Here is a 23,354-nt window from a genome sequence, read left to right as displayed (position 1 = left end):
CTAAAGTAAAACAGCAATAAGTATCTCTTATACAACAATAACTTGTATAAGAGATTGACGATCAAAATTCCGCGTTTCAAATTGACCAGTCCACCGATTCACGATCCAACGGGTGTAAAAAGCAACGTTCGATTGATTATATCCAGCGTTTAATCTAGCGAGTTACATATACCTTGGATACACTGTTTTTTCGGTTCCCCGTGCGCGAACGTTCCGCAGTGTAAGAACATCCGACGGAAATGGAAATACGACTGGCCGAAGGTTTTGCTGCCGCTCCCCAAGGGACGCGGTACAATCATCCACAAACGGAGAAATTTCTGTTCGCCCTTAGATTTCGTTTCCGATTGGTAAATTAGCTTCCATAGCGAATCCCGTCGGGTAATGAACGTTTTCAGCGTTCTCGTTCGGAATTATCTGTACAGGGGTGTGTCCTGGAACAAGCACAAAATGTTTTAGAGTTGGCTTCCGCACGTTTGAACAACAAGTATAGCTCGTGCGAATACGTGCATATACGTATATTCACTGAGTTTTGCTCTACTTAATTATTTGTACGTTTTTTTTTTTTTTTTCGATAATCTGGCAGATTTCCGCGAGCTGAAAAGTGCTAGTTTTAATGTCTTGCGCTCGAATGACGTACCACGCACGTCGAGAAGTTTTTTATCGCAAAATTGCAACATTTTCTCAGTTTTAAGTATATTTAAGGTAAAACCAATACTAAATTTATTACTTCTCAAAAATTTCTGTCGAGTGATATCGTACCGAGTTCAAAAGAAAGAGAAAGCGACGAATTATTATTACTGTGTACAGTTTGGTCACTCGTTACGGTCCGCAATCAGTTGCCAGCCCAAGCGGTTAAAGACACTTAACGTCGAGAACTTTTTCTTCCAAAATTGGAATATTTTCTCTGTTTTAAGTGTAACCCAGGCAAAATAAATAATACATTTATTACTTCTCAATAATTTCTCCAGTGATATCGTACCGATGAATTCAAAAGAAGAAGAAAGCGACGAATTATTGCATATACGGTCTGGTCACTCGTTATGGTCCGCAAATGGTTAAAGCAGAGAAATCTATTGGTTTGAAAATTCTGTTTTATTATATATTATATATTATATATTATACTATATATTATATATTATATTATATATTATATATTAAATATTATATTATATATTATATATTATATATTATATATTATATATAAGTATAATCCAGACAAAACAAATGATAAATTTATTACTTCTCAATAATTTCTATCTAGTGATACTGTAGTGACGAGTTTAAAAGAAAAAGAAAGCGACGAATTATTGCATATACGGTTTGGTCACTCGTTATGGTCCGCAATCGGTTGCCAGCGCAAGTGGTTAAAGCAGGGAAATCCATTGGTTTGAAAATTCTGTTTTATTATATATTATATAATATATTATGTATTATATATAATATATAATATATATAATATATTATGTATTATATATAATATATAATATATATATTATATATATATTATATATAAGTATAATCCAGGCAAAACAAATGATAAGTTTATTACTTCTCAATAATTTCTATCCATTGATATTGTAGTGACGAGTTCGAAAGAAAAAGAAAGCGACGAATTATTGCATATACAGTTTGGTCACTCGTTATGGTCCGCACTCGGTTGCCAGCGCAAGTGGTTTAAGCAGAGAAATCTATTGGTTTGAAAATTCTGTTTTATTATATATTATATATTACATATTGTAATAATTATATAATATATATTATTCTATATATATATATACATGTTTTTGGAGTTGTGACAAAATTTTAGCAACGAAAGTTCAAAATTCGTCACGGAGAGAGATCGTAACATGGCGCTAGTGACTTGCTTTTAAAGTGAAAGTATTTCGAAGATTCCAAAATCATTTGCAGTCATTTCAAATGGAACAATGTGTTTTTATTTATTAATCAGTGCAACGTGACATTTATAAGAAGAAGGTATCAACCTATGTACGTCGAAAAACGCTAATTTAAGAGAATTTTAATTTTGTAAAATCCATGGATTTTATAGACAAGAACAATATCAATTCCTGTCTTTCCTGTCAACCGATAAATTTTGCAAAATTAAAGTTCAATTATCTAGTGAATTAGTAATTTATCGATACACGCAAATTGATATCTTTTTGTAGAGAAAATGCCGATCTGTATCGGTTAATAAATTAAAAAAGTATGTGATTTCGGTTAAGAAATTCCTCCTTTCGAAAGAGTTAAGGAACTTTGAATGAGTCGTTTTTTGAATCATGTATCGTAGAATTTTTTCGAGAAATATTTTTACGTTACGACGAGAACAGATAAATAAATGTTCTTCAGAATAAAAGTTACAAAATATGAAAATAAAAACTTCTCTGTCGAAGCAACGAGTGATTGAAAAAAGCTATATTTGTAGCAAATATTGATACTGAATACTATTCAACAAATAGTACTCGAATATGAAAATGAATTTTCAAATGCTCTAAAGTAACTTGTTCGCGTATAACCTTTTATTATACAGATTGTAAAATATCTGTTCCATGAGGACACTGTTCAAAAGTGTTCCTAACACTTATTTCTATAAAAATTACTTAAAAAATTTTTTCTTTTACGAAACAAGTTCCAGCAGAATTTAAAAACAAAAAGAATCTGTTAATCTCGATCCTTGGATCGAAATGATCTTGCATTTCATTGTTAGCCTGTAGACATGTCACCAATGATTTTGCTTTGATTTTGCTCCCTCGTATGTATTCGTTATGACTAGATGTCCGGATTTGCTGGAAATCTCACAAATAAAAATTCCCATAGAGAAAACAATATTTATTTGAATTAATTAAACTACAATGTTATTGGATGGACGACATCGAGTTTTGTTTTTGTACACAGTTGGAAACAATCCAGTGACACATATACGTACTTATGTATTGTTTATGTGCTAAAAAGAAATGTGTATTGCGAACATGTGTACAGCAGAATCCACAATACTAGAAAATAAAATTTTTATTGTTTTATTTTCGTTTTTGTTTGTTGAAGGTCGAAGCCATTCCTAAAGCTTTTTTTATTCTAGGAGACTTTTATTCTGTGTCCACTCGAAAATTCACGTTAGTAGAAAAACTGAAACAAAGAACAATTTCGCGATAATTAATAAGAATCCAATTCTTGGGTACAAGGGGATGATTCCACGATGCGAGTTAAAGTAACATGTAATATGTAAATAAATATATATTATGTAAAATAGATAGAGTAAAATATTTTCATAAAATACTTTATTTTTGAGAAAATCAAGCACAAAATAATACAAATAAAAATAATATATATACTGTAATATAGTGTATGTAATGTATATACAATATATACATTATATATATATATATATATATATATATATATATTATATATATATATATATATATATATATACTGTAATACATGTATTATTTATGTAACGTGATATGTATAATAAATAAATAATATAAATTATAAAAGTAATAAAAAACGTAAGTGATGAAAATAGTAAACAATGTTGAAATATATTTCTAAAAAATTTACACATATACATACGTATTCTATTAGATTTTATTTCCGTTTTTCCTGTATCTAGTTGATTTTTAAATTTATTCAAAATGATTATTATTGTTCTAAACTTGATGTTATATTATATATACAATGATTCTTATCTATAACATTCGGACAGTAGGACAATAATCAAAAGATTATTATCTCCTATTTATTTATAATAATGTTATTGAATTAATTATTTTTTGATATATTAAAACTTGTTGCACGATCTAACAAGTATTAACCAAAAATTTCCAAATACAGAAAGAGATGTATAAAATTTCTCGGAAGGATTTAATTCTTTCCTTAAAAAGGAAACCGTATCTATTTCACACAACTTCTGCAATTCTCTATCTCAGCTCAACTCAGAAGATGGGTGGATGGAACTTTTGAAAAAATCGATTTTTTCTTTTTTTTTTTGCATATTCTTAAACGATATAATTTCAAAAATAAATCTCTGTAACCTTACTATATGAACTCTTAAAATTAACGAAGTTATGGTTGTTTGAAGGACGCGACGACCAACGTCATTGTCACCGCAATACTAAACTTTGAGGGCATTTTTCTGGAAACTATGTTTTTCAGAACGGTGTCCGTGATATCTCGAAATCTACTTGACCAGTTGACTCAAAATTTTACGTACGCATTTAGTACATGTGTGACTATAGCCCCAAATCAGAATCAACCAAAAAATTTTATTTTTTATATTTTTTTAGGCTTCCGAAGTTTAACAAAAACCTGCAAAAATCGATAATCGAACTTCAGAGTGTCGCCACTTTTTTAATTACCGACTTTTTTCTTTTGTTTTTGTACCTGCTATAGCCAAACTCATACTGATTAAGGAACATTCACGTTCTTTTATTTCTGAGAAGCAGAATGGCCGGAATCATGGACACACCGAGAGACGATCTTTTTTAAAACCGACTATGTTTAAGAGTATGCAATGCCACTGATTTTAACTTTCTTTGTCCCAAAAAATTTTAAAACGTCGTTGAAATACGTACAAATAAACCTTGTCAATTTGACTGCAAAAGGTATAATAGTTCCCTTGCAAAAAATTCCCTAACAAAGTTAAAAAAACACGTACTTCATCCCTATAATCCCTCCTTAAATACTATATCGTTATGTTCTTCTTCTTCCCCCGATCTTAATCAAATCTTGGTACAAGGCACGATATTTCACTCGTCCTATCATCCTATCTGATCTACTGCTCTCATCGTATATACTGCACATCCGCAGCTAGTATCCCCACGGACACTCGAAAACGGGGATAGACACAAAGTCGTAAATACTTTGGCCATCGATCACGATTAAATCTCGAAGTCAATTCAATCCTGTGAGCTCCGTCACTACATATTTACCGTGCCCAGCTAACAATAGTGCTCCCGGAAGTAAGAAGAGATAGAATAAAGTATCTATAATTCAACTCAGTGATGTTTCCTAAAATAATGTTGCGTTTCTTTTATCATTACTTTGCTCGAAAAATCCATCAGCGAGGATAGAGGAGATTTAATCGGGATTTGTTCGTCATTTATTTAACTTCATAACTTCTACCATCCAACTTCATCCACGATCATTTTTCAACACGAACTTTCAGACTATTGGATTTCTTTCCTATGTATTTTATGTGCAAATAAGTTTGGTAAATTTAAATATAAATAAATTATGGTTAAATTATTAATTAAATTAATATTTTATCTATAATTCATTTATGTTATATATAATAAAATTAATAAAACATTCTATATAATTTAATGAATATTAAATGGGGGAATTGAAATTAATAATGATAAATTAAAGTGCCAGCAATAGCGGTTAAACTTATAAGTTAATAATTTATAAATTTTATTATAGCAAAAGTAATCTTTATATTAAATTTACTAATTTTAGGTAAAATTTAAATTAATGTTAATAGTAAAGATTTTTACATTAAAATACATTAAAATTGAATAATAAACTAGGATTAGATGCTCTATTATATTAATTTAGGAATAAAATTTTTATAATTAAATGTTGAATCATTAAAATAAAGTAATATGGTGGCCGTTTAATCTTTTTAGGGAAATTTGTTATTTAATTTGATAATCCACGATAGGATATAGTTAAACTATATTTGTGTATTGTTATAAAAATTTAGAAATAAAAATTAATTATGGATAAAAATTTTATAAAACCATATTTGTATTAAAATAGATATATATTTAATAGTTTAGGTCATTTTTTAGAATAAACACAAACTTTTAAAATAAACAATTTCTTTCCTGTTTATGTTTTTCGGACATACACACACACACACACATATATATATATATATAATAACGTATAATCGTCGTTTGAAATTCAACTGTTTTGTCACTTTATTTTGTTGAGTAGCATTAAAAATGACAATTAATTTGGCGAAAAACGACCTAGAAATTAAACAGTTTGGAAGTGACGAGGGAGAATTCATTCGTGAGTCTCGTGGCGGAAAAATCGCCCTGCAAAAGCGGTACGAATCGATTTGTTCTATTCTTGGGGATAATATCGTGTCTAGAAGCACGTGTGAGTTCCGGTTCAGACGGTTTGAAGATGGCGATCGTAAACATAGCGGTGCCCCTATGAAGATTAAAACTGACGAATTACAAGCGTTGCTCGACGCTGATCGCGATTAAACCAAGAAATCGGTCGGAAACGTCCGTTTAACTGGCGAAGGATCGTGTCCTGTGAAATTGTTCCGTGACAACGTTGCCGTGCTACGTCGATCAAGGAAACGTTATGGCCGAGAAGTTTTAAACCCTAGCCCCTTTTCATCACTATCGTTTATTCCGATCGATGTGAAACGTTCCTCCTCTTGTGCACTTTGAAAATAATGAGCAAAAAAAATCAAGATTCTATTTTGTCTAATTTACGTTTGAATATGCAGCTTGCACAAACAAACATTCGAGAAAATTTATTAATATTTGCTTGGAAGATTTACTTATAAAAAAATACGGTTTTTTAAGTATATTGTTCAAACAGATTTTCCTACAAAATGTTTTCTTGCATCATTAAGTTCGTCGTTTAAAAAAATAGTTTTACATAGTCATACTCCAATGATTTACAAGATATTTGAAAAAAAAAATGTTCCGCATCCTCAACTTTGAGGATAGTTTTCACCTTTTCAGCATCGACAAATTGTCATTTTATACTACTTTGACAATTACATTGTTAATATTGAATAGTAAAAGCAGTACGTTTCGTTGTATGATGCAAATTTATGGTATAAATATAATATAAATATATATTTAAATATAATTATAATAATATAAATGTAATTATAATAAATAAATATAATGTAAGTATAATAATATAGATATAAACATAATTATGGTAAATAAATATAATATAAATGTAATAATATAGATATAAATATAATTATGGTAAATAAATATAAATAAATATAATAAATATATAATAAATATATAATATATATATAAAATAAATATAAATCTAATAATATAGATATAAGTAAATACAAATATAATAATACAAATGTAAATAAATATAAATATAATAATACAAATATAAATAAATATTAGTATAATAATATAAATATAAATAAATATAAATACAATAATTCAAATCTAAATAAATATAAATATAATAATACAAATATAAATGAATATATATATAATTATGGTAAATAAATACAATATATGTGTAATAATATAGATATAAATAAATATAAATATAATAATATACACAAATGTAAATAAATATAAATACAATAATATAAATATAAATAAATATAATAATACAAATATAATTGTAATAGAAACACTGTGAACTCTTCGAATATGCCAATATTGTAATATCATTCGATGCAACGATTAGAATCCCGAGACAAATGTTGGAAAATTTTGTCTTGCACAATTTCCGTCTGTCGGAACGTTGAACGCGAAGTAACGAGCCAGGTGATGCGACGAAAGATACAAATTGCAGCTGTGCCTGAGCGAAACGTTTCCGGGAGTGATCTTCAGAGAGACGTTAATTGAAATACGAAAATGAGAGCGGTTTAACGAAGACGGCCGAGATTGTTGACAATGTAGTTAAGGATATTTCGTTGGCAACGCGTTTGCCGTGGGATTAATTCCACAGCCGGACATCCGGCGTCATTATTTAAGCGAACGGTGTTTAAACAACGACACCATGAACGGCAATTAATCGTCGGTGGGCACCATTTTGAATAATCAGACCGTAAATTCGTCGCTGTTGCGCACGCGGACTTTTGACCATTGCGATTTCGGTAATTGGGGAAAATCGTGGCCCGTTATGTTATATTTTCCGGCGCGATTTATTGGACTGAAATTTAATCGAATATCGTTTTCCACCCGACGCATGCTAGGCGGCCGAATGAATTTTCGGGAGGATTTCGAATTCGCGCCCCGGCAAATAACGATGAGAAATTATCGACACTTCAAACTAGAAAACTGGGCAGAGAAATAAATATTTCGAATGTCGTTTAAAATATTGGAGCAAATTCTTAGAAAAAAAAAAAAAGAAAAAAGAAAAAAAGGTCCTAAGACAAATGTTATATTTATTTCAGAACTGGAACAATTAAATAATATTTTATAAGAAGTTTCTATGAAGTAATGATATATCAAGCATTGTGTTGTAAAATAATCGAAAGTTTATTATCAGTGATAAATACTGAAATTAAATTTAAAATAAAATGTGTTCCAAGATATATTTTGAACAGGAGTACGAGAAATAGCATGATATATTGAATAAAATAATGCTTTAAAGAGGATATAGAACGTTAATTATAATAATTTTTTTAATAATCAATTGTTTATCATTGTTAATTATAATAATTATTGTATTGAATAAAATAATGTTTCAAATAGGACATAAAACGTTAATTATAATAATAATAATTTTAATAATTATTATTTATAGTTGTTAATTATAATAGTTAGTTTAATAATTCGATGAAATGAAATATCACTTTAACACTTATCGCATCTATCGATTATTCTTTTAATCGTGTCTCGTTAAATTAATAATTTCAAGGTAAATAATGATTATTAAATATCATTAGATGTTAATCGATTAAACAATGACAATCTTGAAGTGCAACTAAGCAAGAAACAAGAAATAAAAAAGAATTGAAAAAGTGTTTGTTACTGAGAGTTACAAGAACAATCCTGCATTGAACATTGTTAAACATATATTTCAATATTCGAGTTCTATAAGAACAATGAAATATTTGCACTAATAACATTCTCTTGTATTTTTCTTTTTACTCCATGCATTCTATATTTTATTTCAATTTAAATGTTGCAAATCGATCCTTATCACGATAGTTAACAAATAAACGTCTGTGTCACAGTGATATGAATCAGATTCACTTTCTAATCGAACGCTGTGTTGACGATAGAATATGTTTATTCTCTCTTTATTCATATAATCTTAATATATTCGTAATATATTACACATTAAGAAACATTAAGAAATATCTATATTTATAATATTCATACAATCTTATATATAATTATATAATATAATATAATATAATATAATATAATTATATAAATATTATGTATATTATATAAATGTTTTGATTGTTTTCAGTTAAATTGAAATAAGTAAAGTACATTAAGACAATTATTTTCAGCCTAATTCAGCATTCTTCAAATAAAACACTATTTATAATCTTACGGGAACTTATGGTAAATGAAACATTTTATTTTCAAAGTTGTAATTTAAAATGTGCGTAATTTAAAATAAATTACCATAGATTATTTATTATTTACAATTTGAAGTAATATTACAGCTTCGTGAAAAAAAAATTATGTAATCTCTGTTCTTACAGCTGTTAATTCATTATTTTCAAAGATGTTTTTACATATAGCGAGTAAGTAAGGATATTTGAAAATTATAAAAATTTTTCTGAAAACGAAAACAATTTGTTTCATTGTTAGATTCATCATAGTCTCGAAGAGTGAAAGTCCATCTATGCAACAACCTCCAGAAATATTTTTTCGCCATTTTATTGAATTTCGAATATTAAAGCGACAAAAGTTCAAGAAATTCTATGTCGTCATTTAATTCTAACATTCAACGTTCAATAAAGTAGTAAAAAGAAAAAAAAAGAAGAAATCGTGCAACAAGTTTGAAAAGGGAAACTCAATTCTTAAAATTGTGACGGATCCCGGAAACAATTTTTTTCAACGTTTCCAGAGATGTTTGAATTTTCGAAAATAAAAGTATTCTCATTTTCCCACCTACTGTGACAGAAAATTATTTTTCAGAAAAAAGAAAAGAAAGAACGAACAGCTTTAGGTTCCGATTGAAATGAAGGCTTCATGCCTTTAGAATGAGATCGCGACTTTTTTCTACGAAATTACAACAGTTTCAAAATATTGACTTTTCATTTGTCATCGTTTGCGTTACAGTTATAGTCCCTTATTTCAATTATTGAAAACACAATTAAGGAGCATTGCCAGCGCCAGACATTAAATTTTTCAGGAGGGGAAGAGAAATACGGAAGCTTCAATCATTTGCCAGTGACGTCACAATTAAGCAGTATTGATAACTATTTATAAAAAGAAGATTCTACGATCATATTCTCATTGATATATATAAAATATTTCTCAACAGAGAAACGAAATTTCCTCTGCGAAATATCCTCTACAGACATTAATGAACGAAGTTCAAAAATTCGACTCGTTAATTCGTAGAATTTGAAATTGATCGCACTTACGATTATAATCGTGTCGTAATAGTCACGGAATATCCGGGATCCAGATGGTAGAACTTCGATTCGCAATCTTGAGGGAATGTTTGGCCTGTCGAAATCTCTATAATCAATTATAACAGGCAACGCCTGGCTCGAAATCAACTTGGCTTGAATTACAATCAGAAATATCGGAACACGATCTAAAGCCACGATCCATGCTACTGTGTGTTCTACCCAATGGGAAACTCGTTAACAGGTTCCAATTTTGACGTGTAGTATTCATCTGCTTCGATTGCTGTCCGACAACTCGATTGTTTCTGCCCTAAACGTGCAGCACTGGCGTTTACGTGAAATTTGAAATTTTATATTTAAAAGTATCACGTTCGTCGCGAGTCTGTACTGTTCTTTTCAAACAGGGCCCAAACTAGAAACTAGTAGAGTCTAGTTTTGAACTGAAAGGAGACACGTGTATACTAAAAGAAGCCCGTATATCGTGCATTCGTGAATTAATATTTAGAATATATAATTAATATTAATATTTGGTTTATTCAATTCGCTAGATGTTGTAATTTTATAGAAAAAAATAAGATATCATGCAACGATAAGTCTGCGCTCATTTCATAGCTCGAAGCCTCTACTTTCAAAATAGAGGCGTCGATTATTTTATTCTAAAATGTTCTTTGAACAAGCAATAGGTTAGGAGCAAAAGATAGATTTGTGTTTTTCTACAGGAAGTTTCATAATTCTGTGAATTTTTGTCCAAACATATGACTCGGATTATTTTGGGAAAAACATAATTAATAAAAAGTAAAAGATAGACAGAGGAAAGGATTAATTCAGAGAAACAGATTCTAGCATTGATACAAGTTGTTTTGGATTAGCCGATTTCGTGATTTCTCGTTTTTCTGATGCTGGACTAGACATATTGCAACATGCATCGTGAAACCTAAGAATTGATATATACGTCGCAACGTCTCGTGTGTACAGGGAGCTTAAGGGCAAGACATGCTTCTACAATTTGACCACCCTGACGATTAATCATCTCGATTAATACAGTGCTCATATATGTTCATATGTTAAGGTCAATGGCATGTGAATTTATGACATGGACGTGCATCAGAGTTAATTTATCGGATTAGAGATCGAGATGTGCAGACAGTGTCTCCCGTAAGTCTCAGTTAGCTTCGAGTGCACAGTAGCGATTGCCATGTCGCAAATCAAAAGTATCATGCAGATAGGAGTCAGTCTCGTGAGATGGTAACAAAAGATTCTGGAAAACTTGCTCATACTTCTTGACTGATCTCGACACGTGCCACGCACGACGAGAACATTTTTGTCGTAAAATTGCAATATTTTCTCAGTTTTAAGTATAACCCAAGCAAAACGAATGATAAGTTTATTACTTCTCAATAATTTCTACCCAGTGATATCGTAGCGACGAGTTCAAAAGAAAAAGAAAGCGACGAATTATTGCATATACAGTTTGGTCACTCGTTATGGTCCGCAATCGGTTGCCAGCGCAATTGGTTAAAGCAGGGAAATCCATTGGTGAAAATTCTGTTTTATTATATATTATATAATATATATAATAAAATATATAATATATATTACGTATTTATATTATGATAAATATATAATATGTATTATTCTACATATATACACGATTTCTTTCCTAAGTCAAGCATCTCCGTTGTTTTTGGAGTTGTGAGAAAATTTTATCAACGAAATTCGTAACGTAGCGCTAGTGATTTGTTCTTAAAGTGAAGATTCCAAAATCATTTGCAATCATTTCGAATAGAATGATATATTTTTATTTATTAATCAGCGCAACATGACATTTATAAAAAGAAGATATTAACCTATGTACGTCGAAAAACATTAATTTAAGAAATATTTTAAGTTCAATTTTGTAAAGTCCTTAGATTTTATAAACAATAACAATATCAATTCCTGTCTTTCCTGTCGAACGATAAATTTTGCAAAATTGAAGTTCAATTATCTAGCGAATTAGTAATTTATCGACGCGCAAATTGATATTTATAGAGAATCCGTATCGATTAATAGATAAAAAAAGCGACGAATTATTGTATACGGTTTTGGTCACTCGTTATGGTCCGCAATCAGTTGCCAGCGCAAGTGATTAAAGCAGGGAAATCCATTGGTTTGAAAATTCTGATTTATTATATATTATATAATATATATTACATATTTATATTATAATAATTATATAATATACATTATTCTATATATATACACGATTTCTTTCCTAAGTCGAGCATCTCCGTTGTTTTTGGAGTTGAGAAAATTTTATCAACGAAAGTTAAAAATTCGACACGGGAAGGGGTCGTAACGTGGCGCTAGTGATTTGCTTTTAAAGTGAAGGTATTTCGGAGATTCCAAAGTCATTTGCAATCATTTCAAATGGAACGATGTGTTTTTATTTATTAATCAGTGCAACGTGACATTTATAAGAAGAAAGTATCAACCTACGTCGAAAAACGTTAATTTAAGAGATATTTTAATTTTGTAAAATCCATGGATTTTATAAACAAGGACAATATCGATTCCTGTCTTTCCTGTCAAACGATAAATTTTGCAAAATTGAAGTTCAATTATCTAGTGAATTATTAATTTATCGACACACGCAAATTGATATCTTTTTGTAGAGAATGCCGAATCTGTATCGATTAATAGATTAAAAAAGTGATTTCATTCGAGAAAGTAGAAGAAAGTCAACTTTAAATCCTCGAAATTCTTCCATTTTTGTGAACGGTTTGGTCCGCAATCAGTTACCAGCGCAAGTGGTTAAAAACACTTGAGGACCAATCGTGTATCTCTGCCTATGCTATATGACCACTAGATAGATTATAGGACCATACTGATGTAGGAAATGAATGACTTTTTTTTTTAATAAAAAAGTTGAATGAGACAGCGACTTAATAGTTCTATATTGGGTATCACTAACATTTGATTTATCATATTTATGCCCGATGTGCAAGTCTAAATAATGAAATAATAAAACTAACTGTTATTAACGTTACATCCACGCGTCCATAACCATAAAGTCGCTATTAGAACGCACATGTCCGCACTGTTAAATGATTAAGAAACATTTTTGCCATTTTTCCACAGAACTATCAGGTTGTGGCCTGTGGTTTCTTAGAGAAGTTTTACCTATGAATGTAGAATACAATGCAAGAAAAAAAAAAAGAATCAGTCGTCTTTAGTTTAGTTTGCTCAGTTAAACAATCAGGCAATAAATCTTTCATCAACGAGTCAAGATTGAGTCATTCTCACAATCAATGAGTGGTTCTTAGGAGACACATGCATTAATTAAATTTGAAACTAAGTTGTACTTGCAAAGTAAATAAATAAAGTTAGCTCTGTTATTAACTAAATAAATAAAATTGACTATCATCAACAGCATAAATACAGGCGTATCTAATTCATAGGCATGCGTGATTGCATCATAATGTGTTATATATTATATTATACAATGCATCGATCTACTTTAATTTACAATAGTGTTCAATGTTTCATGTTTGCAGCCTCTCAAGTGCCCTGATATGGTGTTTGTGATACTTGATGTCCCTCGATATCTTTAAGTTCGCTCCGAAGTACCTTGGATACCACGTAAGTTAAGATGAATTTACACATCGTGTTTATGATCGTGTTTTTAACACACTATTTATGATTATTTGTTTAACACGCTGTTTATGATTATGCGTTTGACACATTTATGATTACGATTGTGTTTAACACGCGTCGAAAGGCATACAATTTACGGCCGTCGTCATAATAACATTTTATAATAATATAATATTTTATAATACATATTATATGATTATAGCATTTTATGATAATTAACATAACTCAGCTATCGACAATTAACACATTAAGTGCCGTGCATATTTTGTTCGATACAGTTCCGCGGTAAGCAAATCGCAAGGGCACAGTACAATTACATCCAAAGTCAGAAAATTTTGTAGAAATTGTTACGAAGAAAATGCAACACTGCTGGAATGAAATATTTAGTAGATACGTGACTAAGAAAGTTAGAACATTCTGGGTGGATGGGTGCAAAGGAAAGCCACATCTTTGCATAATAAATTTTTAATAAAATTATTAAAAGTTATTAATATAATTAAGTTAAAAAGTTGTTGATATAATATAAAAAGTTATTAATATAATTAAGTTAAAAAGTTGTTAATATAATATAAAAAGTTATTAATTAATTAAAAGTTATTTAATATAAAACTCACTAATTAGTATTGCATTATTACACTGCATACTGTTTGTATAATAAATATCAAAAGAAAGCAATATTCAGCTACTATTCTTTCCTGCAATCTTAAAGTTTTTCAGTGTCTAATATATGTACTAAATTTGCTTCTGATCACCGAACGGAAAGATTACACGGCACTTGACGTGTGAAATGGTAAAAATATCCATAAGACACATTATTATTACAGTAAAAAGAAAAAAGATGAAGCAGAAAAACTTCAAAATACAACAAAATACGCAAGCTTTTACGAAATATCGTTCTAAATGCACGCGAATAAAAGAATAGAATTTATTTATTCGAATTGATGAAATAATGCTCCAGTTTAAAACACGAATACCATGAAATCCTATTGATACGTAAAAAAATTGATCCATAAACTCTATCATTAATATAAAAATAAAATTTTTTACACGCCATTGTTTGAACAAAAGGTATAGATCTAAAATAATAATATTTAATAACATTTCAACTTTGTTTCAATAATCATTATTTAAAAAGTAATAGTGACTTGAAATTACATTAAAAAATGTATAAAATTTCTGATCAAAATTATAAATCGATCTATTGAAATAATATTGGACATAGTTCAGTTTTCGTAGAATTTGTAATTTTTGAATTTTACTAAAAATCGACGTTTCAGTTCTTCTAATATTAATTGGAACAAAAGGACATGTTTAAAATCATTTGACTTCAGCCACGTTCAATTAATCCTTTCTTGTTTATACTAATTGATATTAATTGCTCCGTTAACTGGTTTATGTTGCAATTGAATTGGAAATATTCATTCAATATTTGCGATAATTTAGAATTGTTCAAATATTTCTGTGAAACACATGATAGCAGTTGCATAGAAAATGATCAGACGCATGTAAAATGATTCAAAATCGAACGAAAAGTGTTGCCAAACAACATTTGTTAAACATTGACCAAAAGTCTGAAGAATGATCGATGTTTTATTACGAATAAATATCGAATTTGATATTTTTGCAGCACTTCGATCTAATATGATATAATAAAAATTGCTCGTAGAAGGAGTTCCGAAAAATTATGTATTATATATCAAAAGAAGAGTTAATGTAATATTCGAAAAATCTCGAAAATATAAACATGAAAGGCGAGTCAAAAAACGATCAACAACGGTCGATAAAAAGATTTTAATTGCAATAATTTCACAAAAGTTCTACAATAGTCAGTCTTCAAGATATATATAACAAATAAACATTACTAAAATATAATCTTGTATTATAAATTTATTCATATCGAAACGTATGTCAATATTTAAATCTGTTAAATGTTTGGCTGTCTCGTGGAAATCTTCATAGTTGAAATTGAAATTCTTTGTAGGATTGAATTCCTATTGGCTAAATGTCACAATTTTGTGAAATTGAGACACTTTATAATAGAAATATTATAGCTAGCTGCTTGATAGATGAAACAGAGAGGATGGAAATTTATATTTCATCTGTCAAATGTTATAACAACTACTGAACATTTTATGTATTTTTGCATGTACCTTGTGTATTTTCACGCTTTTAGATTTTCTACAAATATATAACAATTCACGGTCCAAATATAACTTTAATTGAAACACCACGTCAATCGTCACGATAATTCTTATTGATCGGCGTTCCTATTCCTATTTTGGAACGATTAAAACAGGACGAAATATTTCGAAGCGACAGAAATAACTGAGTGATACGATAAAATGAAAAAAATGTGCTTTTGTTATAACTTTAACTAATTATTTATAAATACTAATTATTTATTTTATAAATTTTGCGTGATAGTCAACATGTTAGACAATGAAAAAAAAAAAACAAACGAATTTTAAATTACTTCAGCATACATAGTGTACCTAAAAAAGTAATGAGATTGGTTCTGTATTGTAAATGTTTGTCGTATTTATTAATATCTAGTTTTTTTAAATAAATTTAATTTATATATTATAAATAATTTATATATATATATATATTATAAATTATTATATATTATAATAATTTATATATAATTTGTATATAATATATAATAATATAATAATATTTAATTTATATATTATAAATTAAATATTATTATTTAATTACTCTTGTTATATAAAAAATTTAGGGGATATAAATTTAAAATTGTGATTTTACTTTTTAAATTGTGATTTTAATATTAATTAATAACAGAAAATCCAACTGATTCAATTTGGAAGCGTTAAAAATCTCTACTTTGACATTTTCAATTATATTATAAATTATTATATATTATAATAATTTATATATAATGTAAATATATAATACTATTATTATATAATTTATATATAATAATATAAATATTACAAATTAAATATTATTATTTATTTAATCTTGTTATATAAAAAAATTTAGGGGATAATCTATAAATTTATATTTACATAAAATCTGTGATTTTACTTTTTAAATTGTGATTTTAATATTAATTAATAACAGAAAATCCAACTGATTCAATTTGGAAGCGTTAAAAATCTCTACTTTGACATTTTCAATTATATTATAAATTATTATATATTATAATAATTTATATATAATGTAAATATATAATACTATTATTATATAATTTATATATAATATATAATAATACAATAATATTTAATTTATATATTATAAATTGAATATTATTATTTATTTAATCTTGTTATAAAAAATTTAGGGGATAATCTTGTTATAAAAAAATTTAGGGGATAATCTATAAATTTATATTTACATAAAATCTGTGGTTTTACTTTTTAAATTGTGATTTTAATATTAATTAATAACAGAAAATCCAATTGATTCATTTTGGAAGCGTAAGAAATCTCTACCTTGACATTTTCAATTTCGATGGTGGATCAAATCTTAGGAATTTATTGTTCGATCTTCCTAACGTCGATGAACCGAACTGTTTGAAGGTGTCGGTTCCGTGTCCGAAAGCTATAACTATTTTTAGTCCCGAAAATTCGATTCACAATGAATGCTAACTCTTGCGTGGAAGTAGCAAACGCTGTCAAATCGGAACTATTGAATTTGATTGCACCCCAACTTTCGGATCGTCGATTTTAGATGCATTGCTGCCTCGGTTCCTTGAAACTCGAAGATCCAAGGGTGCAATTTCGATCGAGGAACGTTTAAATTATGTAGAAACGTCGGTGACGTTCCCAAAATCTTCGCGAACAAACTTCAGCTGCAATTTGACGCCAGAGTTATTTCGTTCATATTTATTCCAAACAAATCAGATTCTTAGAAAAGGAGAATTTCCTAATGCGTAATTATCGTTCGCGAGTGTATTTGAACATTTATAGTAGTACTTTTTTAAATTAATTATAGTGATTTTCGGCCTTCGACATGTGTCAAAATATAAATTATACTACATATATATTTTTATATAACTAATATAAATTATTATATAACTCAGTAATTATTGTTCGCAAATGTATTTGAACATTTATAGTAGTACTTTTTTAAATTAATCATAGTGATTTTCGGCCTTCGACACGTGTCAAAATATAAATTATACTACATATATATTTTTATATAACTAATATAAATTATTATATAAGTCAGTAATTATCGTTCGCAAATGTATTTGAACATTTATAGTAGTACTTTTTTAAATTAATTATAGTGATTTTCGGCCTTCGACACGTGTCAAAATATAAATCATACTACATATATATTTTTATATGAATAATATAAATCAATCATATTGCATATAAATCATTATATAAGTCAGTAATTATCGTTCGCAAATGTATTTGAACATTTATAGTAGCACTTTTTTAAATTAATCATAGTGATTTTCGGCCTTCGACACGTGTCAAAATATAAATCATACTACATATATATTTTTATATAAATAATATAAATCAATCATATTGCATATAAATCATTATATAAGTCAGTAATTATCGTTCGTGAATGTATTTGAACATTTATAGTAGCACTTCTTTTAATTAATCATAGTGATTTTTGGCCTTCGACACGTGTCAAAATATAAATTATACTACATATATATTTTTATATAACTAATATAAATTATTATATAAGTCAGTAATTATTGTTCGCAAATGTATTTGAACATTTATAGTAGCACTTTTTTTAATTAATCATAGTGATTTTCGGCCTTCGACACGTGTCAACATATAAATTATATTACATATATATTTTTATATGAATAATATAAATCAATCATAGTACATATAAACCATTATATAAGTCAGTAATTATCGTTCGTGAATGTATTTGAACATTTATAGTAGTACTTTTTTTAATTAATCATAGTGATTTTCGGCCATCGACACGTGTCAAAATATAAATTATACTACATACATATATATATAATTTTCGTCATCCAAGCCAAATACTCAAAATTCACTAAAATGGTGGAAAAAAAAATTATACATCAAGTTTTCAACGGTTATTGTAAAAAGGAGGCTTCGCTCTTCAAATCAATTGTTTTATTCATTCGTGAAAAAAATTTTTCAACGTATTTGTAGCACGTTCGAGAAGGGAAGTCTTCACTTACCTACTCGCTAAAAGCATTTCAGAATCAGATGAATGATATATTTCGAAAGGTTTGAAAGACGATTTGTATCGATCGCGTACGTCGGACGATTTCTTCTCAAGCGAGCGTACCGATCTTAGACGAGTTCTCTACTACACAATTTGGTGTCAGAGAATTTCTCTTCTCCCGAGTCAATGAAAAATTGAAGAAGATTCTCTCGTTTCGCTTCCTATGCAAGACAGAGGCAAATCTTTCCTTAACTGAATCTGTCATTCGTCAACTCGGCGTTTAAATATTTTGGAGAATTTCGCCTAAGAGAATGCCACGTGGACGCTGTACGCTATTGACATAACTTTCAGGTAATCTGACCATCTAGTTCTAATCCTGTTCTAAGGCTTTGTTGTCTATTTATATGGAATAGTTCAGGTAGCGTTAGTACCTATTCTCTCTCTTTTTTTTTTTAAAGAGACTATGTCAAACTTATTTCATCTGTTGAATTAATTTTTAATTATTTTATCTTTCCTCACTTTTGAACTTCGATAATTCCTTCTTTGTTAACATTATTCCGTTCTCTGTTAATGTTAATTATTCATTTGTTTATTTCCCGTTAAATTTCATTGTATTTTATTGTCAATTTCATCTTATTCGTTATAAATTCACTAGAATTTTTTACTTATTAATACCATTATTTTATATTTTATTATTATATATTATATATTATATTTTTATATTTTATTATTACATATTATATTTTATATTTTATTATTATATATTATATATTATATTTTTATATTTTATTATCATATATTATTATATATTATATAATAATATATTTTTATATTTTATTATTACACATTATATATTATATTTTTATATTTTATTATTACACATTATATATTATATTTTTATATTTTATTGTTACATATTATATATTATATTTTTATATTTTATTATTACATATTATATTTTTATATTTTATTATCATATATTATTATATTTTTATATTTTATTATTACATATTATATATTATATTTTTATATTTTATTATCATATATTATTGTATATTATATTTTTATATTTTATTATATATTATTATATATTATATTTCTATTATATTTTATTATTATATATTATATATTATATTTTTATATTTTATTTGTTACTAGAAATTTTATTTATTGACAGGAATTTTACGTTTATAGTCGTACGGGGTGTAAAAACCGGGGTGTAATTCCATTAATTTGCAAGAGCCTTACTATTTTGAACAATTCTTTCTTAGTCCTCCCTTAAAATTAACCCTGGTCTTCTACGTAAATCGGGTCACCCATTCGAAGTTCCCCTACAGAAAAAGAAAGAAAGTGCGGGAGCACGTGCACGAAACCTCTCATTTAAATTCGAACCACGCGACCGGCGTTATCCTACTCGATAATTCGGTATGATGTCTTCCCGAGCAACGTTAACACGCAGATGTTGGATAATTAGAATGCGGGAGACGTCGCGACGCGCTACAGCCGCTTACGAAATACAGGATGTCCATAAAGTCTCTTTACAATTTCAAAAATTTATCACAATGGCAAATGAAAAGACAGATAAGTAGAAATTATCACAAAATCAGACGTATATATTTAAGTTTTTCCTGCCTCATTCAATGCATCTCTATATTAGACCCTACTCGATTTCTTACACGATCGATGTTTTCCTCGGATGTCCTTGGTCGTCCACTCCTCGTTTTATCGAACACTATCCTGTCTTCATCAATTTATCGTGCCATCCACGAATTGATGGACGTGGCGGTGGATCTCTTTCATACTTATTGTTCTGAAGTTTCGCTGAGTCTGCAGATCCGATTTGGTTTCAATAAACCATAATACACACTGTATCTTTTCTTGAGGAGTAGCCATTTTGTAAGGAGTTCATTTAACAGTATCTTATTCATCAACAGAGAGTACCTGAAGTGCAATGTGATAAAAACCTTGATAACCACTGAGTACATAGAACAAATCTAACGAAGATATCTCATCAGTTGCCTTTCTAACAAATTTTTGAAATTGTAAAGAGACTTTATGGGCACCCACGTAGGATTATGTATCAAACAAAAATACGAGACATCATTAATCTAAAGCAGAGGTTCACTGATGCCATTGCCGTCATTAAATGAGACAGAAAAAAACTTAAATATACACGTCTGATTTTGTAATAATTTCCACGTGTCTGTCTTTTCATTTACCTTTGTAATAAATTTTTGAAATTGCAAAGAGACATTATGGACACCCTGTATGTCACATGCTCCGTTTTAACACATGGGGAAAGGAGGGGGGGGGGGGGGGGGGAGTTGGCTTTGGTTAATCCGCGGGCTAATGAACGTCTCTCGTCGCGATTATACGAACGTGACCCGAACTGGCCGTTCTCGGGGAAACAATTCTTAATTGCCAACTATCAAAACTAATTTGTCCGATTGTTGTCGGTTAGCCGGCCGGAACTCGCGAATTTGCAATTATAAACGCGTTTGAATGGGCCAACTGCTGCTGTCCCGGCGAGCCAGCCGCCATTTTGCAAGCCGCGCTCCTTCAGTCTTTGGTCTTTCTGGTTTCGCTGGATCAAGACGCAACGAGGCGAAAGAGGAGACCCGTTGATTCGGTTGCAGCAGCAACGAACTTTTGGATGTCCCTCCCCTCCGTAAATGTGCGAAACTCGAGACTGAGAAGTCGAGGGAGCAACTCGCGCGACTGAGGAATGAATGACGTCCGGAGGAACACAATTTCCGGTGAATAACTCGCTCAGAACCACGGTGTACCGCAGCAGAAAGAATGGAAAGTGAACAAGAGTACGATAAAATGGGTGTGATAAATTCGTCGATGGTAGTACAGTGGAATTATACAGTACGAACTAATTGGGAGATGAACTCAATTCGAATTGGTCTGGAAGAGCATGATTCGCGAGCTTTCAAACATGAATGTTTAGTACGTAACAGAGTTAGGAGTTGTTGGAACAATTTCAAAGGAGAATTTGTATTTGTCTGAAACGATTGTAGGGATATATTTTTTTGATTTTATACACTATTTTATTGTTATTGTATAACTCACTATTGGAAATCATGAGCTGTAACAGCGGTAAGTTGAAATATGATAAAATGGCTATGATTTCTCAGTGTATGGTATTCAAAATTTGCACGTTCTCCTCATTTTTGCACCTGTTCATTTAATAGCGAATGAACGTTGGCACAGGAAAGTTCAAATAAAATTTCATTCAACATACTGTGTTATACAGTAGAAACGTACGTATTATAAATTTCATTAACATATTGTGTTATACAGTAGAAACGTATGTATTTCACGAACGTAATAGCAGATACGAATCAAACTGAAATCTTCGTTCTATTTATTTATTGCAAATATAAAACTACACAGTATTTATGTAACGTCACGTTATATGTATACGAAAATTGAGAAAGGAATTGTGAGAGAAAAGTTTAATATTTACATATTATAGCGTTCATAAAACTTTTTTATAAACGCTCGTGACTGGAGCTATGAATTTTCGTGTGAATTCATAATTTTAAAAATATTTTCGAAAAGTAGAACTTTTCTAGAAAATTGTTGTATATTCTAATATAAAATGCTTTGAATATTTTATACATTTTACGTATTCGTATACCATGTGCATTTTTTAATCTTCCAGATTTTCTACAAATGCATCAAAATCTAATTTCTAATCTTTAGATTTACGCCACGTTTCATCTATTATTAATAAACTCGGCTTTCGCGTTGGAAAATAAAATGTTGAATTTAAACCAAACGAACGAATATTCGTTCACTCGTTAAATTATAATAAATAATAAGTAATTTATTTTAATGAATAACGTAATGTAATATTTTAATAATAAACAATATAATATAAATAGAATAATAAAATACGAGCAAAAATTTGGCCAAAATAAAAAAACATAAACATAAACAATTTTCACCTTACTTACAGATAGTTAAACACAAACTTAACCTCTTGCGCTGGAATCACTGGAATTTGTCTCAAAATTGCAACATGTTCTCAGTATATTTAAATATAATCCAGGCAAAATAAATAATAAATTTATTTCTTCTTAATAATTTCTATCCAGTGATAACGATACCGACGAGTTCGAAAGAAAAATTAAAGCGACAAATTATTGTATACGGTTCGGTCACTCGTTACGGTCCGCAATCAGTTGCCAGCGCAATTGGTTAGACACTTAACCTCTTGCGCTGGAATGACGTGCCACGCACGTCAAGAACTTTTTCTCCCCAAATTCCGACATTTTCACAGTTTTAA

The sequence above is a fragment of the Frieseomelitta varia genome, unplaced genomic scaffold (genome assembly GCF_011392965.1).
Source record: "Frieseomelitta varia isolate USP_RPSP 00005682 unplaced genomic scaffold, Fvar_1.2 scaffold_275, whole genome shotgun sequence".
In the NCBI taxonomy this organism is placed as follows: Eukaryota; Metazoa; Arthropoda; class Insecta; order Hymenoptera; family Apidae; genus Frieseomelitta; species Frieseomelitta varia.
This window is presented reverse-complemented; position numbering follows the sequence as displayed.